Genomic DNA, 11,262 nt, shown 5'->3' with positions numbered 1-11,262 from the left:
CTGCAAGACTCCAAGCTTTTTATCCTAGAAATCCATGGAAACAAAAGACCTTTCCAAAGAAGAAAGACAGCTACTGATGTATACAGTGTGCATTTATAGCTGATCCAAATGCACTAGCCCATAACAAAGAAGCAAACTGTAGTCTTCAGGGCAAAAAAGTTTTATTACATTTTTGAAATCATATGAAAGCATTTTGTGTTGCCTATAATCCCATGGGTATTCTTAGTCAACAATTCTCAGTGAAAGGATAGATAACAGATGGCAGTGATTAAGTTAGCAATGACTTGCAATGATTTAATTTGCAGGCAGCAGTATGAGTTTGTGTCATCACTATAATTACATTCTTTAAGTTGCCCTCGCCTTGTGCATTTGTTTTCTAGATATACTTGAGTACTGTATGTTCAAAGTCAATAAAATATTTACTTTAAAATCTCTGAAATATAAGTAGGTAACTCTCTTTGGGAGGCATAAAGAAAACAAAGTATCCAGGGGAAATCAATACTTGCAAAGAGATTACATGCAAACACTACAGACACAGTAGCCAGGTTCAAGACTGGAGCTTGTGTCTGATACCATAGTCAAGACTGTTTCTTTCTCCCTCTCACTCTCTCTTTATATATATTTCTATTACACAATATATTGATTTTATGCAAGGGGAAGGTACATGTGCATGTTCGAATTTCATTTTACCATACTTTCCAGCTCATTAACCATTCCATGCCTTTAACTTTCTTCTTGAAAATGACATTTTTATAGCTGCACTGCATGAAAATGATCATATGTTATGCGCAGTCGGTATAACGGTAAGGTCTTAGCCTCACATGCACATGGTACAGGGTTTGATTCTTGCCTTTTGGGGATATTCACTAGGCTTAAAATGGCCCATAAGAGCAGGTAGTCTAGTGTTAATCTATGAATATATATTCAAAGCAATATACAAACAGTGTGTAGTCCACACCTTCCTGTAACTATTCACACCTGACCTGGATTGCTATGGTGAAGGTCAGAGAAATTAAAGCGGTCTACAATTTCAAATACAGAAACAGAAATAATTTTGTAAGCCATTGCTGATATCTATTCCAAACATGGTAAAAAGATTACATTATTACAACCTGTGTATGTAGCACTACATCATTTTAAGCATTGGCAGATATTTGTATTAACTCCTGAAAAATGGGCTGAGGAGCATAATTTGGTGGGTCATTGCTTCGTCATAATGATACACTGTTTTGTATTTCAGATCTGTTTCTGAGGGCATAGCATGTCAGTGCTGTCTGAGAAGAATTTTCTGGTAAGATTTTTTGCAAGTCGTATTCATAACTCTTTAATCAAGTTCATTGTTGAGGATAAATAAAATCCTCATAAAATTCAGATCAGTTAATCACAAACTTTTCTAGTTCTTAGCTTTCTTCATTACCTCTTTTTTCTTTTGTAAATATGATTCATTTGACGTACATCCTCTCTTATCAGTATTCTTGTTTTTCTACATTAAGTACTGGGGTATTCAGAAACATTTGTTTTGCCACAGCAAAACATCAAGAACTCTCTAACACAACGTGGTCTGATGCTGCTTAGGACTATTATAATGCGCTGGTATTCCAAAGACTGGCTGCATGGTAAGTTACCATAGCCATATTTCTGACAACATTCATGCTACAAAGCATTAGAAGAAAGGTCAACTCTATGATCAGTCATGTGATTACCATGACAACAACAGTAAGGTGGCATGCCCAAAGCTATGCATGCTCACTTGTATGACAAAGCATCGCACAGCTGTATGTAAGCACTGTCAGAAGGCAGAGAGTGCCAGCACAGCAACATTTCTCATTATATTATCAGGGCAGAAAGGAGAGGGTGGTAAAGGTAGAAAAGGGACAATACAAGCAGAGAAACATACACAAATATAACCACAACATTTGGTTAAAATACAAGCAAATTTTGAGAAAGAGGTGTCCAGTTTTTATATATTTGAAGAAAAAGAAGAAGCGTAGATGGGGAAAGTAACACGGAGCTGGTTGCAAATATAAAAACATAAAATACAGACAAAGAAAAGGAAATATAAATACAAGAGGTGCACACAGAAGATGAGAAATGCAAATATGCAGTGAAGTCTAGAATATAAAAAAGGAATGGGAACTAAGTCATAAGGGCAGAGAATACCAAGATGGATATAGGGCACGTATAGGGTGACTGAGTAACACAAGAAAGAACATATCCAGATATCAGTCATCTACATTGGCTGATGTCATGGACAGGCTTTGTTTCTGATGGTCCCATGGTATGTGCTAGCCAAAAGCATAACTATACCATCCATATGAGAAAATATTACATGGTACTGATGCAGGCATCCAACCATCACCACACCTTGGACACAACTAACCACTATACCTGCCTAGAGGTGACCAGAAATAACCAGTGTGTTGTGCAAGGAAGCTTGACCCATTCAAAATATGTATAAATATGTGATAATTTATAAAATGTGTATAGTGGTGAAGTTTTGACCAAATGTTTTTCATTAATTTGGCTTTCAGCTTCTGGGATTTGGTCTTTTAACATAGAACCAAATAAAACCATTGCCTTCCGTTAATAATTGTCTCCTAAATCTGGTGTACTTTCTCTCCAGCTATTTTTAATAACAAAACTTTTAGTATTTTTATCACAATCATGATATTCAGTTTAGTGGCATAATTAATAAATTGGGAAGCCCGGCTTTTCTACAAAAGACCAGACAATTAGCATCATTATCTAGGTCAAAATGGTAGAGGCTTTGTATTTATTCTGAGATATTGTTTTAATTATGCCCTTTCTTAAGACTAGTTTGCTTCCCTTATATTCTGCGGATAAGTGTCTTTATAGCTCATAAAATATATTGTGAACTCCTTGTAATTTCTTTTTCTGGTTGTATTATAATACATTTTACCAAATTTATATTTATTTTTTTTAAAACACCTTTAATGAATTATCACTTGTGATACAGGCAAATGTACGTATGCATTTAGCTTATCTGAGGATATGTTTCTTAGACATTTGGCCTTCAAAAATCAGATATTCAAACATTCAGATTAAAAACAAAGCTATTTACAAAACATACAATTATTAAGATTACAAAAGTTTTACTGACCTCATCCTTTATTTCCAATGTTATGTCTGAATAAATGTATTTTCATTCATTTGTATGAGATGGATTAAAGGTACCTGAACACATGGACATCAGAGAGGACAAACAAACACACCTCATGATAAAGACATGAGCTCATTCCTTGTGTTCTACAAAATTAATTAGCAAGAACTCTGCACCCATAAAATATTAAAAAAAAGATAACTCTAATTTACAAAGGACACAGACTCCTGTAAGCTCTATAACACCATACCATATGATGAGTCACTTACAATTGCACTAGACAAGTAAAGCAGAATAAAACTATGCTTCCTTAGTTACAGAACGCAAGTAAAAATTAGATGTCTTCAAAACTGTAGCAATTTTTAAGCATAATTTGAGCCTGGTCATTGCCTGTAATTGTATCAGTGTCATCCACATGAGGTGTTACGAACAGCATCTTACAAATCTACAGTTGTCAAATGAGCCTTAGCTATTTGGCACTTAAGTGAGTATACTGATTTAACAAATGCTTTTTTAAGTACAAGTCAGACCACACAATGGTGCATTAAAGCAGTTATAGCCACAAGATATTAGAACAGGTCATGGGCAGCTGGCATTCCGTGTGATTTGTTATGTGCCCAAGAACTAAGAACTAAAATAACTTGGCATAGTATTAGAGAGAGCATGTCTTAGATAATGGTGTGGATTATTAAACTGAAACGTGAGAATTAGATGATGTAAAATGTTAGCTGAACACTAAGAATATAAACATGTAGCTTAGCAGGGAAAAACTGTCACCATATTCTTCTTCTCAAAATAAATAATGCAAACAGTTACAAAGCACTTCAGAGCCAAGCATATGAACTCATTAGTACTACATTAAAAATCAGTTGATCTGTTGTACTAAGAAAAATAATACCAAAAAACATTTAAAATACAAAACTCTGGTATTACTTGAACAGAAATCTCTGTGTTACCTCTATTATGCAAATTAAGGGCCATGGAAATATATCCATACAGAACCCAAAGAAGTCACTGAAAACTATAATTTTGACTTTTCAAATCAGAATATGTAAATGCAGTAGCTAAACATTAAATAAATGAAGCTCTGTTACAAAGGCATAAACTGTCAGAGTAACTATCTTTACAAGGAATAGGAATCAAACATGGCATTATGTTTCTTGCCAAGCATCCCACACCTTTAAAGAACATATTCTAAGGGCTTAAACCTTGCATTTGACATAAACAGGACATCATGGAGAAACAAGTATTTGTCTCAAAGATTACCCCTTCTTTGGAACAGGCTTCCCATCAATGTAAAGCAAAGAGCATCCCTAACTCTGTACAAATATAATTTATTTCGGCATCTATGTCCCTAATGGACTGTAGCAACCTTTGAAAGCTTGATGTATACAAGCCTATATCATAACCATTAATTCCTTGAGATATTGACACATCAGCAATAATTTCATAAAGTTGTGGCAAGCTTGGCTAGGCTTTTAATGGCTCTTGAACCAATAGCCTAGTAACCACCTATGATCCTATAAAAGAAAAACAAAGCAATAACAATATTGAGCAGATACCTGCAGGGATAAAGATGTAAGTCCAAGGCTTCTCATCAGTGAAACCATGTATAATAAATACCTCTATAATTAATCAGTAATACAAAACCTCACACTTAGCACAGACGGGCAGTAAATGAGGCATAGAAGCATGCTAATGCAATAAGCATAGTGTAAGCTTCGCCTGGCAAAGTGCTATAAAAATGAAATCAAATATTAATAAGATAATTAAAATAAACTTTAAAACTCAAACTAAGCCACATATAATGTCAAACAAATAAAAGCATACTCACTTACATCAAATACAAATCCCCAAAATGCAAAGAAAGAGAATAGAAAAGTCAAACCATAGGTTCATAGGTTGGTACTAGGCTATCGGCCCTAGGGCCTATGCAAGCCTAGCCATAACAATTCCCTGGATATTTCTTCCCACAATATTTACTTCTCCAGGCCCCTGTCTAGCAGGGCGACTGACATGATCCCCAGGGTGAATTTCCTATCTCCCATCCAATCATCAAGGTTCCTTTTGAAGAGGGCCAATGAGGCGCTCTGCTTGATATATATGGACAGTCTATTCCAGAGTCTGGGGAGTCTCTAGGTCAGGAACCTGTCCCTCCAGCATGTTTTGTTCATTGTGATGACAAGGTTTAGATCCCTGGAGCGTGTGGCTTTGAGGGATTGGGATTTCTTTGTGGAGCATGTCCAACAGCTCTGGGTTTGACATGGCCTTGTATGTTAAGCAGAGATCGCCTCTGAGTAGACAATATGCCACAGAGTATAGCTGGAGTTTTTTTAGACGGTCAGTATTTGGCATCTGCTTTAGGCCTGTGATTCTTTTAGTGAGGTATTTCTGTGGCCTTTCCAGCTGTTGCAGATGTCTTGTGAGGTACATACCAAATGGGGCATTATACTCTATAATGGGTCTAATGAGGGATGAGTACAGTGGGGCAATGACCTCCTTTTTTCTGGGTGAAAAGCCCTTAGTGATGAGGTGTGCCACATAGAAGGATATCCTGACTGTTGTGGCAATGTGGTTATCAAAAGTGAGACCACTGTCCACCGGTGTCCCTAAGTCTCTTATCACAATTTCGATGTTTAGTGTCCTGCCACCTATGTGGTAATTCATGGGTACATGTTTTTTTTCAGAGGGGATAAGTATACATTTCTTGGCATTAAGCTTGAGCCCATGGCTGTGGCACCAGGCATCTGTTTCTGTAAGGCCCTTTTATAGAATATCCACATCATTTGGGGATTCAATAATGGCTCCCAGTTTGCAGTCATCTGCAAACTTTGTTAGCCAGAGTCCCTTAGTGTTGGCCTGTACTTCAGAGAAGTAGATGCCAAACAAGAGTGGTCCCAGGACTGAACCCTGATGTACTCCACTTGTCACTTGTCTGGAGCTGAATTTGTAGTCGGCTACTTTTATTGTCTGGGTTCTGTCAGTAAGCCAGTTAGCAACCCATCAAGTGACATAGGGATTTATGCCCAGCTTAGTAAGTTTATCTATGATTCCAGAGTGGGGGATGGTGTCAAAGGCCTTGGCGAGGTCCAGATAGGCTGTGTGGACTGCCTTACCCTCGTCCACAGATCTGGAGACTGATTCGAAGAAGTCAATCAGATTCAGGAGACAAGACCGGCCCTTCACAAACCCAAACTGGGTGGGGTCCAGTGTTTGAAGGTTGCCAGTGTCTTTGTTTATAAGTTCCATGATAATGCGTTCCATGCCCTTGCAAATCAGGCTTGTCAGACTGATGGGATGGTAGTTCCCAGGATCTAAGGTGGATCCTCCCTTGTGGAGCAGGATAACTGTAACTGTGCTCCACTCAGTGGGCACAAAGCCTGAGGTGAGGCTATGATTAAACATGACCACAGGTGCCAATTCATTTTGTAGTTCATGTAGTACACAGCCTGGGATGTCATCTCGCCCCATGGATGCTGTATTCTTAGCTTTGAAGAGTACGGTTTCTACCTGTGTGGCTGTGATTATCGGAATTTGGCAATCTTTTGGTATTGAGATGGGACCTTTAGGGGGTGTGAGTGGGGTGAAGTTGGCACTAAATCGATCTGCCAGGATATTGGCAATATCCTTGGGATCAGTATATTTAATGCCATTCTGTTGTAACTCAGAGCAGATCTGAGCATTGCCATTTAGATTCTTGACATAACTGTAGAATGCCTTGTGGTTGTCTTTGGAATCTTTGGCAATTTTATTTTCGTAACTAGCTTTTGAGGATTTTATGAGGGATCTCAGCTTCTTACTGAGGCTGGTGAGGGAGTTTTTTGCATTCTGGGATTTTCCTCTTTTTTGCAACAGTTTCTTCCTTCTGTTGTATAGTTTGTTTATAGCAGGGGACCACCAGATTGGCTTCCTTTTTTTGGAGAAGAGCATTTTGGTTCTATTTGGGATGGCACGATTCATGCACGAGTGGATGTGTTCATACAGTGCCTTAGTGTAGGATTCTGCAGTCGAACTTCCAGATCCCATCTGCGTGGGTGTTGTGAAGTTTGTCACTTCTGACTTCAGTAGCTTGAAGTTGGCTTTGGAGAAGTTTTTAAGGAGGTTTCCTTACTGGGGGGTGGGGGTGGGATGTGGATGTCAAGGGTGATTTGCTTATGGTCAGACCTGACCAACGAGGGGGTGACCACTGGTGTGGAGCATCTATCTCCCATGTTGGTAATGACCAGGTCTAGGATATTGGAGCCCCTGGTGGGACAATGGATTAGTTGATCCAGGGCGTTGAAATTTATGAATTCCAAGAACCATTGGGAAAAGGAGTTGGTACCTGAGTAGTTTTCCCAATTAATGGCAGGGTAATTGAAATCACCCAGTATTAGGGTGTTTGGTTGTATCTTAATATTTTCCAGTATGTTTAGAAAGGTGTAGTGAGAATCTTGGGGCATGGTTGGGGATCTGTAGCAAGCTACAATTTGGATTGCAGTCTTACCTAGTGTTAGTTGCACCTGGAGAATTTCAGATGCATTGTGTTGGGCAACTAGCATGGAGGTGTGAATATCCTTGGTGAATATGGACACTCCTCCACCTTTAGTGTTTCGGTCCTGGTTTTGTGGCCGAAAAGTGTGGTAAGAATATTGCAGGGGTGCTGTCTGGAGCCTTGAACCAGGTCTCAGTTACTGCACAGATATCGATGTTCTCCATTTTTAGGAGTGCCTCGAGAGAGTGCATTTTGAGGTTTAGACTTCTAGCATTGAGTAGCATTACCTTCAGATTTTGCCTTTTTCTATCTGTTACATTGGTGGTTTTATCCTTTGAATCTTGCCTAAAAAAGGCACTGTAGGGGTGGCAAGAGCTTTAGCCGGTAACCTGGATCCCAGGGGTGACAGGTGCAGACCATCTCTGGCAAAGCATCATGGTTTGTTGATCGTGTCTTCCCAGGCAGACAAATACTGGATCCCTTTTGAATGACACCAGAAGCTTATCCAATTGTTGAAGTCAATCATTTTGTCCTTATACTGTGGTATCATTCTGGGCGAAGGCAGGATGCTACTCAGGGCTAGGGTCATACCTGCCTGGGTCACATGATCCAAGAGCTCTTCCATATCTCTTTTCATGTAGTCCAGGGAGGTACATCTCAAGTCATTCACTCCAGCATGGACAATGACAGAGTCATATTTGTACTTGTTGTGGAGTGACTTGAGTGCATGTGTTATGTGGCGGATCCTGGCACCCGACAGGCAGCTGACCGTAATTTTCTCCTTGTTCTCCTAAAAAGTAAAAGCCGCAAAAAATAATATTAAAACAATGATCATCACACTGTAGCATTGATACAATGGCATGTGATAAGTTTTACTGTTTTATAATCACTCCTCCCTTTTGGTCACTTATGTGGAGAGGGCAAATAAAAAAAAAATGTTTCACAGAACTCAACAAGTTGGACACGTGCCCATCAGGATGTTAAAATCTGCAAACTATAAAACCTAATTCAAGGCTTCAAACCAAAGGACTGATACTGTATCCTCCATACTAGCAATAAAAGCAAACCCGGCCACTGTTTGTTGAGCAAGATATTGCAGAGTAATAAATCCGCCCAGCAGGTATTCTCCTGTATATATCATATAAAAGGTATATGGCATCAAGTACTCTGGAAAGAAAAAATATTATTATTTTATTGTTGTTTAGTAAGTCTGCTGACAAAAAAAGTACATTGTTTAATAATAATAGTTCTTAATGTAGCATTGGTATATTTAAGTAGGGGGGTGGGGGAGCAGCCCCCCACATGGGGTGTGTGGTGGGCGAAGCCCCCCCACTTTATTTAGTGTTTAGTGGTTTTTTTTTTTTTTTTTTTGGGGGAACTGATTTTTTCCCTGTGAAAAAAATCACTGCTCTTGTTGTTTGCTGTTTTGGATTTTTGACATTTAGGGGTCGATATAACAATGTTCGTTCATCTGATGTTATCTGAGTTATGAGAAATTAGGGAAGAGAGATAGGTAGGATATGGTTAAGTAGAGGGGGGACAGGAGGGGTGGGAGTAGGAGCATTCCCAGAGGGATGTGAGGTGGGAATGGTGGGCATTAGTGCTCCCATTTGGAATTGTCTTCCTCCTCCTTTCATTGCACACACTGAAAACCTTTCCCGATTTAAACCGACTTCTTTCCCTTCTTCTTGCTTCTTTTGCCCTTCATTTTCATGTGTAAGGATGCATCCATTGTTGAAAATTTCAATCCAGGAATGTAAACTGTCCACACTGTCAAACTCATTTAATTTGCATGTTCTGGAATGATTTTATATTTGTTGGCTCTACTGCAAGAAAGCAGTTATATAAACTATTATATCATTTTCACAGGAATTTTTAATTTCTCCATGGTTATATGATCATAGTGTTAGTATATTTAAGAATAGGGGTGTGGAGTGAAGTCCGCCACAGCGAGGGTGAAGGTAGCCTGTCCCCTGCAGAAAAATTATTTTTAAACTTGTTTCACCTGCAGTTTTGTGGATTGCTTTATTCCTTGAGCTTGGCTCAGAGAGCTAAGGTGATGGAATCACTACTGTCGTGTACCTATGTATGATTTCAAACTGTAGGAGCATAAACAAACCAGATTGGAGTCCATGTAAAACCCATTGTTACTGATTTATTGTTAGCTAATGTTGATTTATGAAGTTTATGTATGTTTTCATTATTTTGTTTTAAATTTGGATTGTGTCAGTTTTCACATTATAATTTATCAATATCTGTAGCTTACGTTGCAGTTTGCCATATTTCCTTGTTAGGTTACCTCAATATATATATAATCTGCTTTCGCAGTAACATCATTGCATGGTGTTTACATTTGTAAGTCTAGGTCAAGTCTCCAAATGGATAATGAAATAATAGCACAATCACAATGTAAAGCAATAAGTAAATGCAAACATGCTTATCTCTGCAGTATCATCACTATGTCAAAAGTTCTATAACAAGTCAGATTCAGTGAATTCACATTGCCACTTTGTAATGCCCCTACACATAAAAATATTGTTTTGTACTTCTGCATAATCAAAGTATAGACTTCATTCTTTCATCTGTTACTACATATATCCTATCAATAATAAACACATTGAGACATTTACAGCAATAATACCTGTCAAAGTCTAAAGATGCCATCATAGAAGTCACTCTGCCATGTATAATATTCATCAGAACAGATTACCCTTTTCTAAGGTTTTATGATATCTTTTCAATGACTCTAGAGGTATTTATAGTTGATGAATGATACTGGAAGGAAGAATTTCACTTACTGTTTCAGAACAAAGATTTTATGTTTCAAATATCCTGCAAATGTTACATAAAAGCAATTATCAAGCACTTCATAAAAGTCCTAATATTAAAAAGAATAGTTTAAATATTTTAAACAACATGTAAAATATTTTTAACTGAATGAGCTTTTTCTTTTTTCTCTGTGTTTTAACATCTTTGCAGATTGCTAAAAGATCCAAGAACAAAATAACTACAGGTACAATATGTCTTAAACTACACTTGGCAACCATGTTTCTTTTGAATTAGCATAACTGCTCTTAACCTGTCACTGTAAACAGCAGCCTACTAAACACTTGGGAAAAGAGTGAAGCTTGCTGAATTAAAGGATAGCACAGAAGTTGTAAAACTCCTCTTTCTTATTTATTTATGTATTTATTTATTCATATGCATTAGATTTCTTCTTTGTTATTTAGAATTAAAAATGTAGATATGCAAATAAAAAGGAGGTGAATCCATGACCTAACAAAACTTATTTGTCAGATCTTAACTCCAACTTCTTTAGATAAACTCATCCATCTCTCCATCTATCTATCTGTCCATCCGACCATCCATAACTCATTTTTTTTCCATTTTTGCACATAGGGGCAGGGAGTCACTTCAACAGTGACAATCATCTTGTGCCGGTATTCACTCCTCTGTGTGACAGCCCTGCTTCAGTTGTTCTTCCATACCATACCCACACACTTGCATACTCATTTCTACAACTAAATTAGAAAGTTCAATCCACATCCACATCCTGCATGACTTTGGAATGTGGGAAGAAACCACTGGGGAAAACCCATGCAAACACAGTGAGGCCATGCAGATTCCACATAAATGACACCCCAGCAGCCGAGAACTGAGATGGAGA

General features: G+C 38.0%; 1 long non-coding RNA gene across 1 annotated transcript; it reads left to right on the top strand.

Moving 5' to 3' along the window:
- Positions 1 to 1,210: 1,210 nt before the first annotated feature.
- LOC122810921 lies at positions 1,211 to 10,749 on the top strand. The gene is made up of 2 exons (XR_006366151.1): positions 1,211 to 1,291; positions 10,575 to 10,749. It is a non-coding gene; the product is annotated as an uncharacterized LOC122810921 (long non-coding RNA).
- Positions 10,750 to 11,262: the final 513 nt, after the last annotated feature.

This window comes from Protopterus annectens, chromosome 9.part0 (assembly GCF_019279795.1).
Source record: "Protopterus annectens isolate FY-2018-M chromosome 9.part0, PAN1.0, whole genome shotgun sequence".
Taxonomy (NCBI): Eukaryota; Metazoa; Chordata; order Ceratodontiformes; family Protopteridae; genus Protopterus; species Protopterus annectens.
The sequence above is the reverse complement of the archived record's forward strand: the minus strand, read 5'-3'. Positions and strand labels throughout refer to the sequence as shown.